Source organism: Rhinichthys klamathensis, unplaced genomic scaffold (genome assembly GCF_029890125.1).
Source record: "Rhinichthys klamathensis goyatoka isolate OS25496 unplaced genomic scaffold, OSU_Roscu_1.1 h1tg000056l_1, whole genome shotgun sequence".
Lineage (NCBI taxonomy): Eukaryota > Metazoa > Chordata > Actinopteri > Cypriniformes > Leuciscidae > Rhinichthys > Rhinichthys klamathensis.
The window spans coordinates 2,307,258-2,331,423 of record NW_026606601.1 but is presented as its reverse complement, the minus strand read 5'-3'; the positions used below and the strand labels follow the sequence as shown (position 1 = coordinate 2,331,423).

The 24,166-nt window shown below is 36.5% G+C and overlaps 1 long non-coding RNA gene across 2 annotated transcripts in view; it reads right to left on the bottom strand.

The window, feature by feature from the left end:
* Positions 1-4,823: 4,823 nt before the first annotated feature.
* LOC130083572 (uncharacterized) overlaps positions 4,824-24,166 on the bottom strand; it is a 101,517-nt gene continuing 82,174 nt past the window's right edge. Inside the window, exons 2-3 of one of the 2 annotated variants that reach the window (XR_008806856.1) lie at positions 19,158-19,498; positions 4,824-5,149 (exon numbers count right to left, since the gene is read on the bottom strand). This is a non-coding gene — a long non-coding RNA (uncharacterized LOC130083572). The remainder of the gene's footprint in view (positions 5,150-19,157; positions 19,499-24,166) is intronic. The other variant, XR_008806855.1, reaches the window with a different exon arrangement.

Below are 24,166 nucleotides of genomic sequence, written 5' to 3'. Positions count from 1 at the left end.
TTTCATCCACTCGCGAGGCAGAGGCGCTGGCGCCCTCCTAGCAACGGCGATTCGGGTTCGCGCTTAAAAACGTCACTGCGTCCGCGGGAGATGGCTTTAAAAAACGCAGACACCAAAATCAAGAAATAAATAACTATGGCTAACATTACAAGAAACATCAAGGCTCAAAATTAACATCAATGCTCAAAATCAAAGCCATTTTGGTCGCATATATGCTCCTGAAATATAATCTGTGTGACCTAAAAATATATTTGGGTGCTGACTACTACGCGAAATTTAAAAGGCTGATTTGACGTTTACTTGACTGACAGGACAGCTGTTTCGGTGGTTGCCTAGCAACATAAAAAACGCAGCGCACTGCTCGTTCTGTGTTATCGAACCTGAACAACGCGTGTGATCGGCTCCATAAGAAGATGAAACGAACGTGTTAGCTGTCTCAGTGTGTGTGTGTATGCCAGTTCACCGTAGTTGCGTATGGACCATGTATGGCACTAAATACATTTTTAGTGAGGGGGGGGGGGGGGCCTCACACAAAGAGCAGCCTAGGGGCCCCTGACAACCTTAATCCGCCCCTGCATGTAGGCCTATACTTTTTTTTCATTTCTGCTGTCTAATTTGAAATGTTCTCCTCTCCAGCTATTTTTCTCTGTTTGCCTTTGCTCTCTTTCTGTCCACCTGTCCCTTTCCCCCCTCTACATGCTGTCTCTATTTCTCAAACTCGACTTTTTCACGGAGTTGCGCGAGAGTCCCGGGAGAGCCGGGCTGTTGACGGTTTTGGAGGTGAAGACCCCTCCTCTTTGTGGACTCATCATGGGACAGACCGGGTGAAGGAGGGTCAAAGGCACACATGTACACACGCAAACACAAACGCACACAGTTGCTCTTTTCAAATTAGTTTGAAGGGGACATAATTTGAGAAGGAAAGGGTCGTTGTTCCTTTGTTATCTTTGTCCGGTCCAGACTGCAGCTTGTTCTAGCCTAGAAACAAGAAGACACCGTCTGACGGACATGTAAAGTCAGCAACTACACTTTGTTTTGTTTTTACATGGGTGGTTTTATCTGATGCAACTGATATTAGAAAAATAGATTTGGAAGGCACTGCGAGCATTGCGAAACACCAATAAAAAACTGGTTACTGAAAACTTTTTTCTCTCTCTCAAAAAGTATAGTTAAAATAGTTAAGCAATATCACACGAACATGAGTGCTGTAGTTTAATATCTCATATTCAGACAGCAAGACACTGATTTTACACAAAAGTTCAATTAACCAGAAGTTAAGTAACTCACAGTTTAATGGCAATTAGGCTAGTTCCAAACGAAGTCATTTAATGTTGTATCTTCGCCTGCATCCGAAATCACATTCTCTCTTGAGTACTTATTTTGAAGAAGTAATTACGCCACGACCGCTAAACAAGTTAGTTAGTATGAATGTGTGTACAGTATGAATGTAATCTGGACATATAAATTCTCCATGTTGTCATTATCATTTGACCTACCAGCGTCAGTTACATCACTAAAGTGTAAAAAGTGTCCATCCTATGCACACTTCAAAATCTTCCTGGGAGTATAGGTTATCCAAGGTACAATTAGCTTGAGTGCTGTGAATTCGGACTTCCTTTGTCACATACTGTTTTTTCGCCCGCTATTTAGTTGTAAAGTATGCGATTTTGGATGCAGCCTCCGAGCAGCACACATAGCCAGCACACATAGGCATTCTTGAATGAATCAGTGTTTTGAATTTATTAATGATTCACTCAAAAAAGTGGCTGCATCTGAAATCGCGAACTATATAGTAGATGCAAACCAGTATGACTATTCGAATTCACAGTACTCATAAAAGAGTAGGCAAAAAGTACCCGGGTGACTTACTTCTTTCGGCGAGATTCTGAAGTGTGCATACGATGGGCTCTTTACTATCCCATGAGGCCACGGGAGAGGATTTGTGAATGGCAGTGAAGCGACGTAACTGATGCTGGTAGGTCACATGATAATGACAACATGGCAAATATAGTACGTCCAGATTATATTCATACACACATTCATACTAACTAAACTACTTATTTAGTGGCCTAGAAGTAATTACTTATTCAAAATAAGTACCTACTCAAGACAGTATGCAATTTGGGACTCAGCCTCTGAGCAGGCAGCACGCATATGGCATTCTTGAATGAATCAATGATTCACTCATAAAGAAAGTCACTTGTTAATGAATGAGTGTTTTTGAATGTTTCAGATGATTCACTCAATGATTCAGTGACCGATTCAATTAAATCATTCCTTTCAGGATTGGTTGAATGGATTTAAAGGGGAAAAAAAGGAAATTTAATGGATTTAATGGGAAAAAATTGTTTTAAAAATCACTGGAAAAAATCCCCATCACCATACAGTATTACACATACCATACAAGTGGTATTAACCAGTATTATTAGTATATTTGCAGTATTTTTTTTAAATAAATTTTGTTTGCTTTCCATTAATAATCTGTACAGTTTTAATAATTACATCACGTCAACTTCTTTTTTGAAAGAAGTGTTTAGTTCACTGGCTTTTAACAAATCAGATATAAAAGCTTTGTGGTTGTTTAACTAAGCCACATTATGACCATAATAATATCTGATAGATGACAATATTTACATCAGCCTAAAAATACACACTGACAGCAGTGGTAATGTTCAGAGAGACTAAGGAACATAATTATCACCAATTTAATGAGTTTGTTCCAAAAAAAAAGCACCCTGGTTTACAAGTCCAAGATAATTTAATATGCCAGTCCAGTAACATTGTTGTAAGAAGCCATCTAAAACAATTTATTGGCTGTTCTTCAACCATAACTCAGTAGTGCCAAGCATGTTTTATGGATAATCAATCATGCTGTGAACAGCAACAGCCCTGGATTCCTAGAATTCAGCTCACTCGAACCAGGCCAGACACAAGAGAACCAAGACAACTATAGGAAAACTAAATCGGAGGAAAATGAAATGAACACTTGGTGCATAAACACCCAAAGTTTTAACATATCTTATCTCAGAGAAAACTAGCTATTTAAAGTGTAATTTAATCTATAACAAAGAGTGCTACACATACTGTAAGCTTGAAATGATTTTTTGCCATCGTCATATGTCATAGACTATCCTGTAACCTCTTAATCTGGTTTTCGTTGCCTAGAAAAAGCTGTATATGAGATGAGTTTTGCATCCTTATGTATTATCTATAAATGTCAAACAGGAGACCATTACCATTGTGCTAGTGGCATAAAATTAACCATGTTTACCCAATAGAATAGATTAAGCGGAATGGGATATTTATGACATGGGAAAACCTCTTTCATGTATTGTTCACATTCATGCATGCTTTAAAACAGGCATTCTTCAGGCATACAGGCTCAATAAAAAAATAAAAATAAAAAAAAGAGTCTCAAAACCTTTTTTTCCATTTCCGATCAATGCAAAAACACGAAAAGGTCTAGAGACAAGCTTTTAAAAGCTGATCTTTTAACTTGAGCCCTGAATGCTGTATCATGTGCGAGACGTTACAAAAGATTTAAAACATGTCCGTCTGGTGGATTTCTACATCGAAAAACAATGGACAAGAAGCAAAAACATGTTCTGTGAGAACAGCCAACATGGCAGTTTGTAATTATAATTGAATCATAAATTTAATTGGTGGCTAATTCCTATGAATTTGCACAATCTTATTCATACGTTTATCCAACGCATTCTCATCCTTTGGCGTCAGATAGGTGATGCCATATGACATTTCGTCGAAATCTTACACACATGGCATCCTTTAGCGTCAATATAACACGCACTGTTATGGGTAGGTTTAGGTCTGGGGTCGGGTTACGGTTATGACGCCTTGGGTTCTGCGTCTCACATTGATGCTAAAGGATGCCATGTGCGTAAGTTTTCAACGAAATGTACAAAGCGTCACATGTATGACGCCAAAGGATGAGAACGGGCTGGTTTATCCATATCTGCTTACATATCACTGACAGTTGGGTGAACCTATGCTTGTTTTTTTCTTAAAACTCATACATTTCTGTACGAATCACATATACATTCAAGATCACCACCTTGCAAAATAGACACGTTTTCTCACGAGATCGGGTTGGGACGCCCCCTAACACACCACTGATGTTGTTCTGTCCAGCGTTGTTGATAAAATGTAATCACCTCCATACTTGCATTGCAAATGCCTCGCCTTCATTGTCTTGACTCGTCTTTAGGGACTCATTTGTATCTTCTAAGTCAGCACTTGTACAGTAGCAGCCCAGCTTTGTATTCATTTATCGGCAACAGGATTAGAAGTTCAATGTATTTACAGCTGCTTCTTGCTGTTCGAGGCACTGTATTTGCATTCTCAGCTACCTGTCCTGGTGGTATTGTTGTGACTTGTGCACCTTATTAAGTCGCTTCGATGGGAAAGCATAGTAAAAATGTAAATTAAGTAAACTCTTGTCCAAACCCTGGTGAGGGCTGGACTTTTGTTTGTCTAGCAGCAGGAATGGGGACCATAGGGGGGGGAAAAAGTGGTCACGTAATGATGCCATTTCTTTGATAACGGTGTGTAGCGGAGAGGCTAATTATTTCACCTGTGTGTGTGCAGTAACTGGCATTTAGTGTGTCGTTGGCTCAGACACACACATCATTGATTTAACCTCAAGTCCAGATCTTCTGTTCAGCCTCATTAGAGCTCTGCTGCACCAGCTCGGTTCAGTGTGTGTGTGTGTGTGTGTGTGTGTGCGCAAGTCCCTTCCACTGTCTGTTGCACCCACACAACCACTGGATTTCAGCCTTCTCTCCTGTCTCTCTCTCTCTCTCTCTCTCTCTCCCTGTCCTCTTTTGGCCCATGTCCAGTCTTGCTCTGCTCAGCATTCCCATTGTCCGGTGGTCCTACCGCTCTGCGTCCTCACGCTAGAGACTCGGGTAATCCAGCCGTATAATGTCCCGTTATTTAATTAAACCTCCTCACCGCTGGCTCTTATCTGCCTGTTCTGCTCCCCGACCTGCTACGGCTGCCGACGGGCTCCGAAAAAACCCACATTACTCTAATCACCACACATTCTGCAGCCACGGTGAGCTCAGATCTCTGCCTGAGTGGAGCTGTCTGTCTCTTCTCGGGGTGGGTTCGCTGTCTCGCAGATTGAGACCTGCAGGCGGAAGGCAGACAGGGCAGGGTTTTATTCATCTCTTCATTACATTCAGAACGTGTCCTGTTTCAACAGTCATGCTTCTTTAGCTTAACTCTCTGGGGTCGGCGGTCTCGCCGGCGATACCAGCTCACTTTTTTCCTTATCAGTGCAAAAGAGACTCAAATTACTCTGTTAATTTTGATCTTACATATAAGTGTTGTACATCATTAGATCCTGTTAAGTTTCTATTTTTTTTGTGGATACTCACAATAAAAACAAAGTGTTGTGCTTTTCACCAAATAAAGAAAAACAAACATGATGCGAGTTTTGCGTTCTCTCTGTCAGTGAAGTCCATTCTGAAACGCGTCCTAAGATTAACTGTAACTCCGCGATTACTTGTCACACAGGCACGAGAGGTTTTTCTTTATGAAGCTTGAATTCTCTTCTTTTAAATGAAGTAATTTATATAAAAAACAAATATTCTCAGTTTATGCAATCTGTATGAAAAGAGAGTGCTGTCAGTATTTTTTCCCCCAGCTCATTACACTTCATTACGCGTTAATCTGACACGCCCACGGACGACGCGCGCTATTCAAACGCAAATGTCGAGGCAAGCCATGACAACGCCCACATCAGCTGTTCCACCGCGGCGGTAAAATGTGTGGTGTATTTGCTGCCTTTTACCGCTAAGAGGCGCTACAATCATAGACTCTGAAAAGTGTTCGTTTATTCCGGTTTATTCTCTCTAATGCGTAATCTGCTGCCGCACCGCGCTGATTCAGAGCGATTGAAAGCTGGTAGCAGAAGAATTCAACAAGTGAAACGTAGTTAAAATAATTCATAATCACAATACTGAAATTAGGCTACTGAAATGTAATTGAATAAATAATGAAAACATTTCAACATAAAACATTGCAATAAAAACATTTAGGCTACATGAACGAGGCTTTACAACTTTAACAGCGTACAGACGATAGCTCAGTGATCAACGCAACGACACGAGCTTCGAGGAGCTTCAACAGACCCGAGATCGAATCTCAATGTAGCATAGATGTTGTTAACCGATGTTGTCCTACGTTTATATTTTCCCACCTTGATGCTTAAATAGGTAACTGTTTATATCTGTTTACTTATTTAAAGTCAAGAGTTTTGTTTGATTATCATTACAACATAAATTTGCTACATTCCTGTAGAACCGCAGCCGCTGCACAAACGACAAAAACTGATGAAGATTGTCAGCCGATCAGAAAATGAAAATGAAGAAGCTCGTCTTTAGTCTGCTAAATTATTGTGTAATGTAAAAGAACACTAAAATTACTTAAGTTTGAAACCAAGTTCGAACATTTCAAGGTTTAAATTGTTTAATTTAAAACAGGGTTGCATCTTGTTTAGAGTTTATTTCTTTTGCGATGCAAAATAAGAAACACTAGGCTAATCTTATTCTTGCGACATTTTAAATTTGTATTGCCAAAGAAATTACAGCTAAATTAAACAATTAAAACAGTAGGCCTACAAAACGAAAATTGTCCAAAGAAACATAATTAAATTAAAAACATGCGTTTCTCTTTGCCTCTCTCGCGCTGGATCTCTTTTTAACAAGTTTATTTAGTCTCCCTCGCTGCGCGCGCGGGTCTCTCTCTCGAAATTAATCATTTCAGGGTAAAAACACATCATACAGCTGATAATACTGTATATGTCGCTGCGTGTCAGCCATACAAATCACGAAAAAATTATTTAACCTTTAATTGTTGCTTCAAAGACACAGCATGCCTTGTTGAATTCACCTTACAATAACTTCAATTGAAATTTTGTGTGAAAAAAAAACTTTAAATAGGCTACAATAAATAAACTACAATATTTATAATTTAATAAGATATGGGGCCTACATTTGGACACAGATTTATCCTTACAATAATTTTGCCTGCTCATCAGGCTGGCTATCCGACACTCTCCATATGAAAGAGGAACATTAACACCTTTGTCCAGCAACTGTCCCTCCAACCCCCCACAGGCTATCGGAGTCTGAGGCTGACTTAACACAAAGAGAAGTCGCAATTCACACTTAAATCGCCATTCTAGACAGTGTTGATAATGAAGGAATTAAATGATTTAAGTTACATGTAGCCTAGTGATATTTCTGTCATAAAAGTTTATTACTAAATATTTCATTATTTCAATAATTGATGAAATAAAACTGGTTTGGGGCAGCTTTTTCCAAGCAAAACTAAATATAATCTGAAAAAACGCTTGTGAATTTGTTGTCACTTAATATTAAAGTCTACAGGGATCTTTGGATCCTTACAACCAGGCATGCAATTTGTGAATTAAGTTTTTATTTTATTTTGTATTATTCAAATAAATATCGAAACACGGTGCTTCGTGGTAATGCTGCTAAATTAAATAACATTTATAGAATAATTATGAACTTAAATGAAACAATATCGCAACATTTCGACAAATACATTATTATGTTTTTACATTTTAATTCAGGGCGATTTAGCCTACATTTAATTAGAGCGAGATTTTCACCCATGTCTTGTCATTTTCTCATTGGGAAGCGCATGTTTGAGTAGATCCTCTGTACCTCTCGTTTTCATATGGATTAGCCTACATAATCAGATAACATTTATTAGCCTAAATATTTAGACATTTAAAGGCTTTAGACATAGCCGATTTCTTATCGTGACTGAGCTGAAGTGGCTTTCGGTTCATTTTTGTGACGCGCAGTTCCCGGAGACAGAGAGGACAGATATACTGTTTTTGTCGTTAGCCTAATATGAATACAAGTTTACAGTTTTGAACGATGTAAGCTACTCTACTCTTATCTGTATGACCAAAAAATTACGGAGTCGCCTATTAAGTTATTTTAGCTGTAATAATGAGATAAATAAATTAATCTAAATGAACGCGCCGCCGCGTTTGTCGAACACTAACTCACGATGCCAGAATAAAACCCGACTTTAGAAAAATGCATAGGGTCACTCGGCGTGGTGTGCCAAAACACTTAATTATAAACTTCAATATTTCATTCAAAATAATCTCAACACGCTTTGTGAAATTTTGAAAAGCCGTGCATGCATTAAGGCCACTGGAACTAATGAACAACTGAAACGCTGGTTTTGATTTTATTGTTTTTCGTTTAAACGTGCCTGTTGCATATCTCTATTTTATATATTTGATATTGGTGAAGTAGCCTATAGCATTGATTAGCTGTGGAGGGAGGGGTGTGGGGATTAAAATAATTCAGCAGAAGTAGGGATGTTTAGACCAGAAGGAAATCCCAGTCCCCCCTGGCAAATCACACTTTACTTAAAACCATGTTTTTAAAAACTCTAGGTTGTAGGGAACAGACCTCTCTGCCATGCGCGCGCACGGTTTGGAGCACAATATCTGTCTCGCATGCACGCTCGCTCTAAATAGATTACGGGATATTTTAACTAATTTACGGTATAACTAGTCGATCACGAGTGGCTCAACAGGTAGATCTATAGATAAACTATATCTTTCAGGAATTTGACCGACCGGGTTGACACTTCAGCGTGAGAAATCGGGGGGGTGGCGTGAGAGCCTGGAATAAATAAATAAAAAAATATATATAGCCTATATAAAACAAAACTGTATGGTGTAACAGAGTTTTAGAGCTAGACAAATCTCTCTGCAATAATAAATATAAAATATACAGCAGACCATGTTTGTGCGGGATATGAACCTGTGTCATCTTGATGATGAACCATCAGTTCTACCGCTCGGCTATGAATTTTGTTACTGAGAAATAACCAAACGTTTGATTCTCACATGAGCGAGAAAACGTTTTGTCTTTAGCCTGTGAGCAGGGGCGTAGCAGCCATTATAAAAGTGGGGGGGACAAAATGGTGTGGTGATGTGACCCAAAGGTCAGTCCTTCCAGAAAAATGCGGAGTTTTTTTGTGATTGTTGCGAGCAAAAATCCTTGATTATGCGGCAATGGAATATGCAGGATATTTGCAATTTTATGTGATGAAATTGCGGGAACTTGCAAAAACTGCGGTTTGATGAAAAAGAGAGAAAAAGTGATTCCCCAACACCCTGTTCTCACTAGGCTACTACCTTAATGTAAAGAGTCATTTCTTACTTCCTATGATAAGCAAACATACTACCCCAGCCGGCACACGACCGACCTTCAACGTTGAAATATGGTTGAAATAATATCAGTTGTTGTTTCAACGTTGAAACAACGTTGATATAACGTTTAATGCTAAATGGTTGAAAACCAACCGGTACATGACCAACCTTCAACGTTGAAATATGGTTGAAATAATGACAGTTGTTGTTTCAACGTTGAAACAACGTTGAAATAACGTTTAATGCTAAATGGTTGAAAAAGGTTAACAAAAACACTTATAAATCAACGTTGAAATTTTTACAAGATCTGTACGTTGAAACAACGTAATGTTTTCAACAACATACAACAGAAATATCTGCCTTTTAACGTATCATTATGATAATTAATTAGCATTTAATGATTTTTTTTATCATAACAGCTCTTCAGTGTATATGTTAAAATATAATTATTATCATTATTAACAATACTAGTTTCACTTTCAAGAGAGCAGTGCAGCAGAAACATTTTGCTTTATGTGAATTTGTGTGAATTTACAATTTTGTCTGCATTCCTAACATTACATTATGACATTTGTATTCATACACTGTCATGTCATTTGACCAATTAATTAAATAATAATACAGACTGCAAATAAAACTGTATTAAAACTTAATACACCGCAATGTTAACTCGCGCAAACTGTTATTGGATGTTTCGCATTTTTACTTTGAGCATGATTGGTTGATATGTCTGTCTTCCAGGAAACCGTCCAATGAGAATTTGCGTGGCTCTGCGCGCCTATTTTAAGTTTGAAAATACGTCCGTTACTCTCGGTCGGTAAACAGCTGCTGCTTGCGTTGATTACTCGGTCAGACCTGGATTATTTTATATCTGCCTGTTGAATTCTTACATTTTGAGCGAATTTGAGTTGATATGTCAATGAAGAACAAAAGCTGGAATGTGAACAGAGGGATACTGGTGATATCAGGTAAGAAAACATTTTCAGTCTTACGTTAACGTTTAGGGACACGGGTAACGTTAACTTAATGGTCATAGGCTTACTGCAACCTCATAAATAAGTTATCTCTGTGTGTGTTTTTGTACTGCTTCACCGTTAGCGTAGCGATATTAGCACGTATTTCAATGTAACATTAGTAAGTTACCATCTGACATTGCTGTGTTTTGTTGTTGGTAACGTTGTATTTAATGTTGTCAGCTAAAGAATGAGTAATGTGATCAAACCGTCATTTATTCGTTAGAAGTATGTTTACATAACCTATTCAAACACTGATAACGATATTGAAAATATCTTATTACTTCCTATGATAAGCAAACATACTACATCACAGAAAGTGCTGGAATATTTAATCTTGTTTTATTTCAGACCTTAATAAACACATGGCTCAAACTTACAAAACATTGATGAGTCAAACAAATTCTGTAGCTTTACAAAAGGAATTATGCTACAACTTCTGTAAAAATGAATAAATACCAATGATGTTCACGTCGCGTAATCACGTCACTTCATAACGTTCCCATGGCAACAGGGGGAAACGGCCCTCGTGTGAAGCAAACGCAACATTTTTCAAATTTCTGCTAAGATATATGTGACTTTTTTTGCAACAAAAATGCGGGGATTATGAAATCATACAAGCCCCGCATATTTTGCGTGGAAATCGGCAATTTATACGGCAAAAGTGCGGCGTATTTGAAAAAATGCGGATATTTATATTCATAAATATGCGGACTTTGGCTGATTATGCATTGAATCATGCGATCGCATAATCGCGTTTTTCTGGAGGGACTGAAAGGTGATGTTCATAATAATAAATTCTAGATGGAATAGCAATTGGCATTTTACAGCACCCTAGTGCCAATTTTGGGAACATGCCATGATAGTTTACAGCAACCTATTTTTGTGAAATCATACTCGAAATAAAAAATATATTGCAGGACTTGGGACTTTCAGACCACTGTGGACATCTATACTTTATTTTTATGAAATAAAGATATTGTATGATATTTACAATATAACTACACTTGAACAATAACTTTTACTTCTTTACAGTTGGACCAAAAAAAAGTGTTCAATGAGTACAGAACAGATTACATCTAGCCTACAGTAATTTTATACAACAGACATTTTATAAAAATATATCAATAAAACCTAAATCAATGTATTCGGTATTGGACATCAATTTAACACACACTCGGCACAATCCGGCGCGACGAGGTCCATATGGGTTCTGTTGTCTTACACGTCTTACAGCGTTACAGTAGGTTAAATCATAACAAGGAAACTTTACGTGTGATTCATGTCATCGCGACATACTGTAACAGTGTGTGTTTGAAAAAAAATAATGTAGTCCTCTGCTTTTTTTTCTGGGGTGCATTAGACGGCCAAACAGCAAAGCGACTAAACAAACACGAAAATTCGCAAGAGCAACAAAAGATTTGAAGCTCATGGCAGACGCGCCCAATAGATGCTTCGCGCTGTGATTGGCTGAATGTTAGCTCACTCAAGTCTAAGTAACAAATCAGAGAACACGGGCGGAAATATTGGCGCTGAGTCAAAAAAAATGCGGGGGACAGAATCACCTGTTTCTAAAAGTGCGGGGGACGTGTCCCCCCCGTCCCCCCCGGTTGCTACGCCCCTGCCTGTGAGTGTAGGCCTACTTTAACCTTTTACAGTTTTAAAAGATTATATCTTATCTGTATGACCAACAATTTGTTGTAGGCTTATTTGGAAATTACCATAACTTGTAGTATTTCATCCTTAGGCTACTGTTAATAGACATTAGCCCCACTTACGTTTTGCTAAATGTCCCTTTGCGCCACCTGGCGGTCATTTCGCGTACGACTTTGAAATGCGACTGGTTTATTTTTACCGCGGTGGATGGCTAAAAATGGTATGTGGATGGCTAAAATGTGTGACTAAAAATGTGCTTTTGGCTTTCATTTATATTTTGATTGTTTGTATATATATATATATATATATATGTATATGTATATATATATATATATATATAATGAGCCTTTCATTCAGGGGTGTCACACAAGAAAGAATGCAAGGACAATATATATATATATATAAATAAATAAATATTTATATACACACACACACACACACACACACACACATATATATATATATATGTGTGTGTGTGTGTGTGTGTGTGTGTGTATATAAATATTTATTTATTTATATATATATATTGTCCTTGCATTCTTTCTTGTGTGACACCCCTGAATGAAAGGCTCATTAGTATGCAGTCTGCTCAGGTGAGAACTGCCTAATTATTCATGAGGGGGTTGGGCCGATCCGCCCATCCGCATATTGCCTTTGCAAACAAAAAAATGTTTTTCACAATTTAAAACAATCTATTGTTTTATGTGAATGATTAGCCAGAATGATTTTCAGATCAATTTGAAGCAAATACTCTAGGCGACAACATCCACTAGTCAAAAGTCTTGTGGACAGATATTTAGTATGTTATTTGTGGCCATATATTAGAAAATTTATTTTTTAGTTTTTTCAATAACCACGCATAAACAATATTCTCTCAAAAATACAAACATGTACATACATGTTGCTCACATATAATGGTAGCCCTGTGTGTGCTATATAGAGTGTAATTTCACCTGTGCCATTAATATGTTTATAAGCAACTGAAAAATGCACAAATGTCAGAGCATGCCAAAACATCTCAAGGACCCCGAAAACACCTCAGGAAGGAATAGTTCAATCAAAAGTGAACAAATCATTATTTACTCATCCTCTATTGGGTTTATTTTTATGGGGAATACAAAATGAGAAACCAATGATTTTTTTTTTTTTGACAGTGTCTACAAAAAGGAGAGAAACAGTAAAAGCACAATAAAAACAGACCAAATTGTGTACTCATAAAAATGAACTTAATCTCGTTAAATGGACAGGGAATCTCTGTGCATATGAAAGACTAGGGGTGACAAAAGTAAAATGAAGGAAAAGGTTATTCATTTAATAATTCAAACATTAGGAACAACCGATTGGGTTTAATCCAGTTCAAGGTCCTTCATAGACTTCATTACAGCAAGGTTAGGCGGTCCAAGATATACGCAAATGTAGATGATACATGTGAACGCTGTCGTTCTGTTAAAGCAGACCTTGCTCATATGTTTTGGGCTTGTCCCAGACTGCTGGATTACTGGACAGCTATATTTAAAATTTTGTCTGAGGCATATGTTAAGGATATCAGGGCTAGTTTTGAGATGGCTGTCTTTGGAGTACCTGTACAAGGTGTGGTCATGTCCAAAAATTGTCAAGACGCATGCGCTTTTGCATGTCTTTTGGCTCGGAGAAGAATTTTACTTGATTGGAAATCACCTTTAGTTTCACTCTGGCTTAGTGATGTTATGCTGTTTTTGAAACTGGAGAAAATTAAGTACTTTCTTAGAGGATCCACCAAACGTTTTTATTCAATATGGACCCCAATGATTTCATATTTTGAAAAGGAATAAAAACTAAAAACTCTTCCCAAAAAACTAAAACTAATATTGTTATTAAAAGGCGTGTGCACAGTGCAACGGATAACGCAATTCGATACAATGGGATAACAAAGATGTAAATTATTTCCTCACTTTTTGTAATATAACAACTTTGAGATTCTGTTTTTCCATTTTTTTTATTTATTATATTTATTTATATATATATATATATATATATTATACATTGTGTATATATTTTATTATTATTATGGTTTATTATTATTATTATAATTTTTTTTTTCTTTGTTCAGTGGGTGGGTTGTGGGGAAGGGGGAAAATGGTAAAAACAAGGAGCATTGTTAACTTTTTCTGTATATGATACGTCATTCTGTTCTTCCTTCAATAAAAATATATATTAAAAAATAAATAATAATAATTCAAACATTAAAATGGAAATGAAAAAAATACATTTTGAATGGACACATTGGTAGACATTTAAAACTCATTATTTTGATGTTTTAAAATAAACCAATACATAAATCATTTTAATAAATAAATAAATTGTCATTTAAAATTACATTTATGTTTTAAAATGTAGTTGAATAAAACAAATAAAATAGTGAATAATTGATTTTCAGTCAAATTTGGTCATGAAATTATAAAAACTGATTGGATGTTATTCATATGGGGAACACATTGCACTTTTGACATTGCAATGCATTTCTATCTGCCATTTATCTTTGAAGAAACTGTTAAATTATGCAGTAACAATTACAAACTGTGCTGACTGCAAGTCAGAACTGAGGCAAACCTAATTCTGAACATTATTATAAGTGAGATTAATAGTTTAAACGAACATAACAGTTGCTAACGGAAATATTTTCTGAAAATAACAACTTACATTTCTGTCTGTTACTTATATCTTATGGCTTCAGAAGACTCAAAGCACAGCGCACATCTTATTCACTACCTTTATGATACTTTTCCGGTAGCAGTGGGCACTATTAATTATCATGGAAAATAAACTTGATGAAAGCTATGTAGCACAGCATGAATATTACAAATGTCTTCTTTTGTGATCCATGGAGAGAGAGAGAAAAATAGAATACTGGCTTGGAACAACATTGCGGGCAATAATACATAATGACAGAATCTATTCTTTCAAATAAAGTTGCAGTTTCCAAGGCTGATGTTTACTCTGTGAACGATTCGAATGGTATTTTATTTGTCAGTTTAATTATGTTTCATTTTTATGAGGCAAAAGAGCTAACCATAGGTGTGATTAGGAGAGAAAAACGGCTATATCACAGATTGCTCGAAACACATTATAGTTATTCAGAACAGTTAGGATACTTATGAGCCTTGGATGATGTTATGATTTATGACTCTCCTTCTCGAACACATACTCACCCCAAAAGACCAGAAATAAAACACTTAGCGCCAAAGCTAATGGGACAACGAACTAATGAGTCCTTCTTGTTTGTGAAGCTCCTTGACCTTTGTGATTTTGGGATCCGGTACTGATACTACAGCTCTGTTGGACAGGGAGCTATAATGGCCTGGTTAACTATAATGAGGTCTTAGTGCCTTTTTTGCTGCTGTGCGAATGTCCTATTAGATTCAGTGTTATGAAATGCAATGTACAGTGCTCTAGTGTTTATTCCTATCTAGGCAAACTTAATTTTCAGATTAAGATTTATATTCCAATTTTCTGTAAGACATCTACATGTTACGCAGTTTCTGGACTATTTCATGAAATTAGCATATTCACAATAAAGAAGCATTTTATTTTCTAGAAATACTGGAGATAATCGTTCCATTTATTATGCCACGTCAATTCAACAAATCTCATTCATGTCTTTAACAATAAAACACAATATGTAACATTAGAATAAGAAATAATGTGTTGTTTCAACTTAGAAAATGTGTTCGTGCTTGACTTAAAATATTAAGTTGAGTTGGATATTTAAGTTATTTCTACAAATTTTAAGTTGTTTTATAACTAATTGCAGCAACATTTATTTATTAAAAGTATTAAATTGTATATTTATGTTGTTATGCTGTTAATATATACTACCGGTCAAAAGTTTGGGGTCATTATTTATTATTTATTTTTTTAAAGAAATTAATACCTTCATTCAGCAAATATATATTAAATTGATCAAAATAGACGTTTATATTGTTACAAAAAGTGTTCAAGTTTCACATGCTGTTCTTCTGAACTTTCTATGATTAAAGAATTCTTGAAAAACAATGATCACAGTTTCCAAAAAAAAAAAATTAAGCAGTGCAGCTGTTTTCAACATTTATAATAAGAAGAACTGTTTATTCTGCACCAAAACATCATATTAAAAGGGTGGATAAAAGCGGAAGTTGTTGGTCAGGGGGTTATGAGTTGTGCAGCAGGGGTCCCATTTCCTTTAATAAATTTTCAGTAATTATGGCAAATCGCTAATTAAATCACAGCACGATTCCAACACTTGATGCAAGCAGTCAGCTTGACTGATTCATTCAATGTCTTTCTCAGAACAATCCTATCAAACAATCACAGACCAAAACCTACAACTTCCTCAAAAATCAGATGGAAATGATAAGCAAACTATCCTTAACCCTACAGCCTGATTGGCTACAGCCTGATTGGTTGATTAGAATGCAGTTCCAGGACCGACAAGGATATTGATCCAGGAACATGTCCTTCTCAGGTAAATCACGTTAAGTGTCAAGGGTAACAGTGCTCCAGCCACCTAAAGATTCATGTTCAGGTCTGGGGAGACACTAGTACTCAACTGCAGAGTTGACCTAGGCTATTTTTGGAATGGAATACTAGCTTGAAATACCAAATATCATGCAACATTGTATATATTTCCAAGGATATTCAAATGAATTCAGCGCCAATAGTCAAGAGCGAATTGCATTATGGGATGCCATATTTCTGCGCTTTTGGAAGATAGAAGGTTCCAATAGGAGGTTTTCACAACGATGTCATAAGAACCATATTTGGCTCCCAAAAGAACCTTTCAGAGAAGATTTCTTTTCATAATCTATGAACATTTTTTCAACTGTAAAGAACCTTTTGAGCAAAGAACCATCGATGGTTCTTCATGGAACCATCGATGCCATTATAAGAACCATTATTTTTGTGTAGCAGATATTCCTGCAGAAAATTGGCATCTGTTGCCGTATACATAATAGCCTATAATAGCGTTATTAAGTATGCTGTTTCTAATACAGCCCTACCTTCAAAGCCTGCATTGAGACATTGATTGCTCTATGCCTAGACGTCCGATTGCATGAACAAACATATGTAGATTTCGTTTTAGTACACGATGAGCATTCTCAGCCACGTCTGATCTTCCCTTAACAACTTATTGATCTGGTCCTCACAATTCAGAGTGTGTCTCCTCTTCTGATCTGCCTCTCTTCTACTCTCTGTACAACAGGTTGTGGTCCACTCTGAATAAGACTATCCCAGAAAATGAGGGAATTATGCAAATTAATCCCATCTATGACAATGGATTATGAAGAATCGCTCCCTCACATTTTCTCTGGCTTTCTGTCTTTTTCCGATAGGGAACGTCTTAAATCCCAGAATAATGAGTCATCCAACATAATTCATTCACTCTCTCCCACTTTTCTGAAACCAAACCCCGCAGCACTTCATCAACATTCTCGTCATCTTAACGTTTTGCGACTTAATATTTCTACATTATGCAACTGTTGTGGAAACAAGTCTTTACACATGACCTGAATGAGCAAACGAAAACAATGCAAAAGACTGAGAGATTAGAGCTGCATTACAGGATAAAATCCCCGAAACCTCAGAGGAGCTAAAACAAGAATGTTTTCTGACCCCTAGTGGTCACGGAGGTAAAGTTTGTGATGCCACAAAACAACATTTTCTGACACCGATGCCTGTTAACTTGCTCTTGCTCTCAGATATTGCACTGACCTTCACACTACGAATAAGAGAAACCATAGTTGCACGTTTGAAGAAATCTCCTAGGTTTTGGCTTTGAGTTTCCCTGTCTCTCTTTCTTTGTTAATTTGAGCTTTTTGTGCATTCAAGAAACACATTGTGAGATCTTGAGATTTCCCTCAGTGGACTTTATCATGTCTAGCCTTAAAGTGTAAATATTTGAAAGCATAAGTCTTGCTCTTTTGTTTACTGAACTATTTTGACATGCGTTCAAAAGCAAAGCTCCCTTCCCAGTCCATTTATGAAAGCTAAGATGCAAAAACAGCTCATTAAAATTCACTTGTCAAGGTTATAGTGTCACAATCATTAATACATTTTGAAAATTAAACAAATAAGTTAAACCTATGACCCAAAAGAAGATATGTTGAATGTTATTAAACGGACAAAATCACAAAATGTTCATTTTTGGGTGTACTATCCCTTTAAATAATTGACTGCCCACATTTAAATATTAATGTATAATTATATTCATTGGCCATCCTAATCAACAACAATGCAACATGCCAATAAGGAGAGAAAAGTTATAACAAAAAGCATCTATACTTATAGAAGTCTTAAAGGCAAGGCAAGGCAAGTTTATTAGCACATTTCATGGCAATTCAAAGTGCTTTACATATGAAATAATCACAAAATAAAAGCAAGGAAAATCAAAAAGTTATTCAAAAGCTTTACATAGAAAGGAATTATAACACTATAGCAATTCATAGAGCTTTGCACAGAAAATAGACAGAAAATAAAAGCAGGGGGAATTAAAGCAGTTATAACAGGAATTAAAGGAGATAAATGATACAGTTGTAAAATTAATTAGAGTAAAATAAATTATAATAGTAAAAAGATGATACATAGAATAAACTTCTCATCTGGTAAAACACCGGTGTATCTTATTTTGACTCTGAGATTTCCCCATGACGGTCAGTATTCTTCAGTGGAAGAAAGGCACAGTAGGCACACTTAAAGGCACAGTAACCAGAAGTGTAAATGTAAGCATCAGAGAGAGGAAAATAGTATGGAAAATATTTTCTTGACATTATAATCGAACTACTGGGGGCAAAAAATAAGCCAAATGTCAAATATGGCACCGTTGAAGTTGAAGTGTGTAATTTCTGCCCTACGATTGGCGCCAGAATTATAAAAAATAGTGATGATTTTAAACAAACCCTCCTGCACTTTCACATTGGTCACACAAAAACAGATCCCGCCCCACACTCACGTTAGTGGTTGAGCCAATGTTGCTGTTGTTGGGCTGGTTGGGATTGTGAAAGTGCCACATAGAGATACGGTGTTAGCACTTTACTGGGAAATTAACCTTCAAATGAATTACTTAAGTCTCTGAAAGTATATTAGCAAAAGAAGGAAAGTAAAAAAACATTTAGTTTGTGAGCTCTAACCCTTTTATAGACATAGAACAAGCTTGAAGAAAAATGAAAGTTTAATTTTTTTGTGTGACCTGCAACACAGATCAGCCACAAAAAAAAAAAAAAAGGTTGGAAAAATGTTCTCACCAGACTTCATGGCAGACGAGGGACATTCCTGTTCATGATACCAAGCCTAAATTAGATTTCTTCCCTTTCTGATTTAATAAAGGTATTCCTGGTTGCGCAGGAGCACGGAGAGCGGGAGATGTGTGTGGACTTTCAAGTAGGTGCCGCAGTCCGTAATGAGGAAGTGGAGGAGGAAACGGGATTCTACCACATACCTGTTCCCTTTATCCAGCTTTATCTGGCCAGGGGAGATTGCACCGGTGTTTAATAATCACCTCACATCCAGCTTGTTGAGCCACATAGCTCAACTTGAGTTGGAATATGTTCATCCTTTAGACGAGTGAGGGGCGGCTGGATGATAACTAGGCGGGAGAAGTTCACACACACAGAGAGAGAGAGAGAGAGAGAATGCACACCTCATAGGACTGTGATTAGCAAACACACCCAATTTGCAAGACAGACAAGGTAATCATGCAAGCTGCTTGTGTAGGCCTTACACGGAGGCGTAGATCTGGATCTCCAGAGTGGATTAAATCTATCACATCATGTTAGTGAGATGGAGGACAGAAGAACACAGAGAGAAAGTGCACTGCACACCAATTAAAGACCATCTAAAATGGGGTCAAATATTCAAAATGAGACATGAAATGTGTTAGCATTCCAATTCATCTACACATCTGATGTCAAAAATGGAGCCAGACTTGGTTATTGTTTTATTATGGGAAATCTCAGCTCACGGGCCTCTGCAATGCTTGAATGAACAAATCTGATTAAGGCTTTTGATTCAACTCATTCAGCCGCTAAGAACAAAATAAAATTGGATGTTATTTCATTGTAACATTCCATCAGACACATCACATTTCACATGAAATTGAAACTAAGATGTGTGAATCTTGGACCATTTGAAAGCTTTACACAACAAGAATCAGAATGCTACGCCTGATCAGAACAGAACTGCAGTGCTGCACTTCCACCTAGAGGCCAAAGGCATCACTGCAGGAGACTCTGACCTCCAGGATCCACTATTATTCAATGCTGTAATGTTTTTAACGTTCCTCTATCATATTTGAAACTTGCATTCGGGCCTCTAAATTATCAACGCGATCAAAACTGCTGCTAAATCTTCTTCATGTCTTCTCTTTGATTGATAGTTCTTTTTCAGCAAGTAAAATGCGTTTTTAATGTAATTCAGTGTGTGGCACATGCTTCTTTTGCTGTGAAATCTATGATTTTTTTTATAAACTTTGCATATGTATCAAATATGATAAAACATACTTTTAGCAGACCTGTTTGTTTGTAATTTCTGTGCAAAAAATAATGGTCAGAATCTGCATTGGCCACAAAATAAAAAAAGAAGAAAAAATAGTCCCTGTCCCTAAACTTGTACCATTGGCCAATGTTGCTGTAGCCTACTAAGCTGGTAGGGATACTCAAACCGAATTTTTAAAAGGGACACAGTTTTACATTTCATGGAAATGTATCGTTGTCTTTGCATATTAAGCTGGAAATTATTTCAAACGTTTTAATAATAATAATAAACACTTCACCTACTGCATAATGCAAATCTGTACTGTATTCTATATTCATATGCACAGCACTAAGGCTGGAAAATGTATCTATTCATTCATCTCCTCTCCTTTCTCAAATCATCACTGTGATTGGCTTTAATTAAAGCAATAAAACCCTCAAATAAATGAACTAATGACAGTGCTGACTGCATATTATCTTTATCGTAACAGAATGAATTCAACTTTAACCCTGTGGCAAACCTAACACGAATGTTTACTTTTCCCAGTAATTAACATGATCAGCTAATTGCCTCTAAGTCATTCAATTTCTTAGAGCTGACTTCTAAAGGATACAAAGAAATGCTGCGTTCGCTCAAATGTGTTGAAATTTGCAGACCTTTTAAAATAACTACTTTCCCAGTGATATACAAGACAGAGATCATAGAGTCTGGATCTACTGTACATGACCGTACCCTTAATTTACGCTTCTGTCTCTGAGATCCACTGCATTTATATTCAGTTTTCTTACACCTCTCTCTGAACTCACTTGACCTCCAAACGCTCCAGCTAGTAGATCCGTCTTTTTTTTCGGTTCCATTTTTCCCTAAAACAGTGAGCCTTTTCATTTATATTTGAACGTCCCCTGCTACTATCGATGAATGTTTGTGTCTGAGTGACACATGTTGGTTAATAAATCCATTCAATAGGGCTGGGGAGAGATAAGGTAGTTCTATTCTATCAGGCATCTATGTCCTAAAAATCAAAAGCACTATGCACTATTACATGCATTTTGCACCACTACACTAACTGTGCCATTGGAAGTGGACAGTTCTTGCTGCGAAAACTATGAGAGCTGGCTGCATTTCTTGAACAAGTACCAACAACATCAGGGTCTAGGGTGGTGCGACTGGCCCTGTGCTTTAATAATATAATACAATACATTTATATGCAGTTCAAAAGTTTGCAGTCAGTAAGATAAGATAAAAATATTTGAAAAAAAAAAAGAATAGTTTTATTCAGCAAAGTTGCAATTTCATTGATAAAAAGTGGGGAAAAAAGACAATTGTAATGATTTCTGTGAAATTTCTATAAATCAAAGATTCAAGAAAGAAAAAAATAACCATGTTTTCAACAATAATAATAATAAGAAATAATTCTTGAGCAGTAAATCAGCATATTATGATGATTTCTGAAGACTGGAGTAATGTTGCTGAAAATTCAGCTTTGCGTCAGGAATAAATGACATCTTAAAATATATTAACATTTGAAAAAAGCTTCAAAATATTACTGTTTTTACTGTATTTTTGATCAGACAAATGCAGCCTTGGTGAAGTGAGCCTATAATTAAAAGTGCAGCATCTATCCTTTAGAAGTCACAAACCTTATATAATAATATAATATTCCTCTTTAGAGAAAAACTAAAATAGATAAATACTTTAAAACCTGTGTCATTACGAAATATAAACATGCAGATCCGATGTTGACCACTAGGAGCAGTAGAGTTATTCTGTCTCTGAGAAATGTCACATGAAAAAGTCATAGGGTAAAGTCTGCTTGTAGTTGTATGGGTCCGGCTTGTTTACCATACAGTTAACCATTCACCTGATTATATATTATATTAAAAAAAGCCTGTTGACTCATCACTACAGAGCCGCAGAAGAACACAGTTTCTACAGCCTTTCAGCCCACATACTGAATAACTCAGCAGTGAATTGCAAGTTAATTACTTTAATCACATTTTATACCAGGCTGTAAACTATTTTACCAAATGTCAATGCAGTATAATGGCATATACGAAGGTTTTGCCCTTCGTGTCTTTATAGTGGGAGTTTTACCTTTATGTGGGCGAAGAATGTCATGGTCAAGTTTCAGAACGTTTCAGAAGGGGACTGAGCTCGTTCATTCACTTCATGGAGATCTCGGAGCAAGGGAAGATCAGAGGGGTCTTAGAGATCACAGACATCGACTTGTTTAGTGGTTTTCAAATTGTGCAGCAGATCCTGGGTTAGAGAGTGATGACATTCAAGTAAACTGAATGATAAAAAAAATGAAGTCAACCACACAATGTAATAAAAAGTGCATTTTGCATCATGATTAGGCCTACCCACACCAGTTTGAGACATGTTCTCAAATGACTATGTGAGTCTGACCTGATGCCTTTTGGTCATGATCCAACAGATAAAATATAATGTTAATAAGGCTTGTGTGATAAATGATATGATAATATAACACTAGAACTGAACTTAAAATTGAATGTAGTGCTCTTTAGTGGAGTAAGGTGATTGTTTTGACATTCACATTACTACTCAATAAAAAAAATGAGTTGATCAGAATGCAGGGAAGCCGCAGATAGAAAAGAGCTGAAAGAAATGCCTTCTAAGAACTGTGATGAACATGGAAAAAATGACTGTTTGACTAGGTTTCCTATGGCAAAACATTGAATGCGAATGTAAAAGTCTTTCAAATGACTCTTGGACGACTTTTAAAATTCATATCCCGCCTCACAGCTGACCAGGTCCAGCAGAACCGGTTCCAAAAGCCGCTTGCCCTCGAGCGCTCATATGCTTGCCCAGTGGTTGGTCAAAAACATAATGCTGCATCCATACAAAACTGTATTTGTTGGGTCAAGACATTGCATTACATTAAAAAAAGCAATCCGCTTTTGGTTCATCAGATTTAAATACATGAATACAGCAGAAAATCCAATAAAATGCAGACTGATATTTTAAATAATTTCAGCATAAAAAGCAATCATTGCCACTAAATATCTGTAAAGTAAGATTTTTTTTTCACATTCAAAAGAAGTCTCGTACGCTCACCAAGGCTGTATTTATTTGATTAAAAATACAGTAAAAACAATTGTGAATTGTAAAATATTATTTCAATTTAAAATAACTTTCTATATTAATATTATATTTTAAAATGTCATTTATTTCTGTGATGGCAAAGCTGAATTTTCAGCATCATTACTCCAGTCTTAAGTCACATGATCCTTCAGAAATGATTCTAAAATGCTGATTTGCAGCTCAAGATACATTTATGCTGCTTAATTATTATTATTTATTTATTTTTTTTTGCAGAAAACTGTGACACCAGGATTCCTTTATGAATAGAAACTTAACCAGCATTCATTTGAAATATAAATCTTTTGTAACATTGCAAATGTCTTTTGATCAAAATAATGCATCCTTGCTGAATAAAAGCACAGAAATTAAAAAAATAATAATTAACAGTATGTATCTAACCAGTTTATCCCATCCGGATGTTCATTTAACATTCCGAATTTTTAATTAAGACTTGTTTCATGCAAATGCTATCAGTCACATACCAATCCGCTGTCAGGACGCCGACCAGCATCATAATGGACATCACTTGCACGTTCAGGCTCAAGGGAGCGTATTTCCATCAACACATTCAGTTCCCACTGCTCACAAGCTGCTTGAGACCGCATGGGCCGAACGCTAGATGTCAACATGAACTCAGTGCTGCTCATTGAATTAATATTCAAAATTAGTCAGCCTA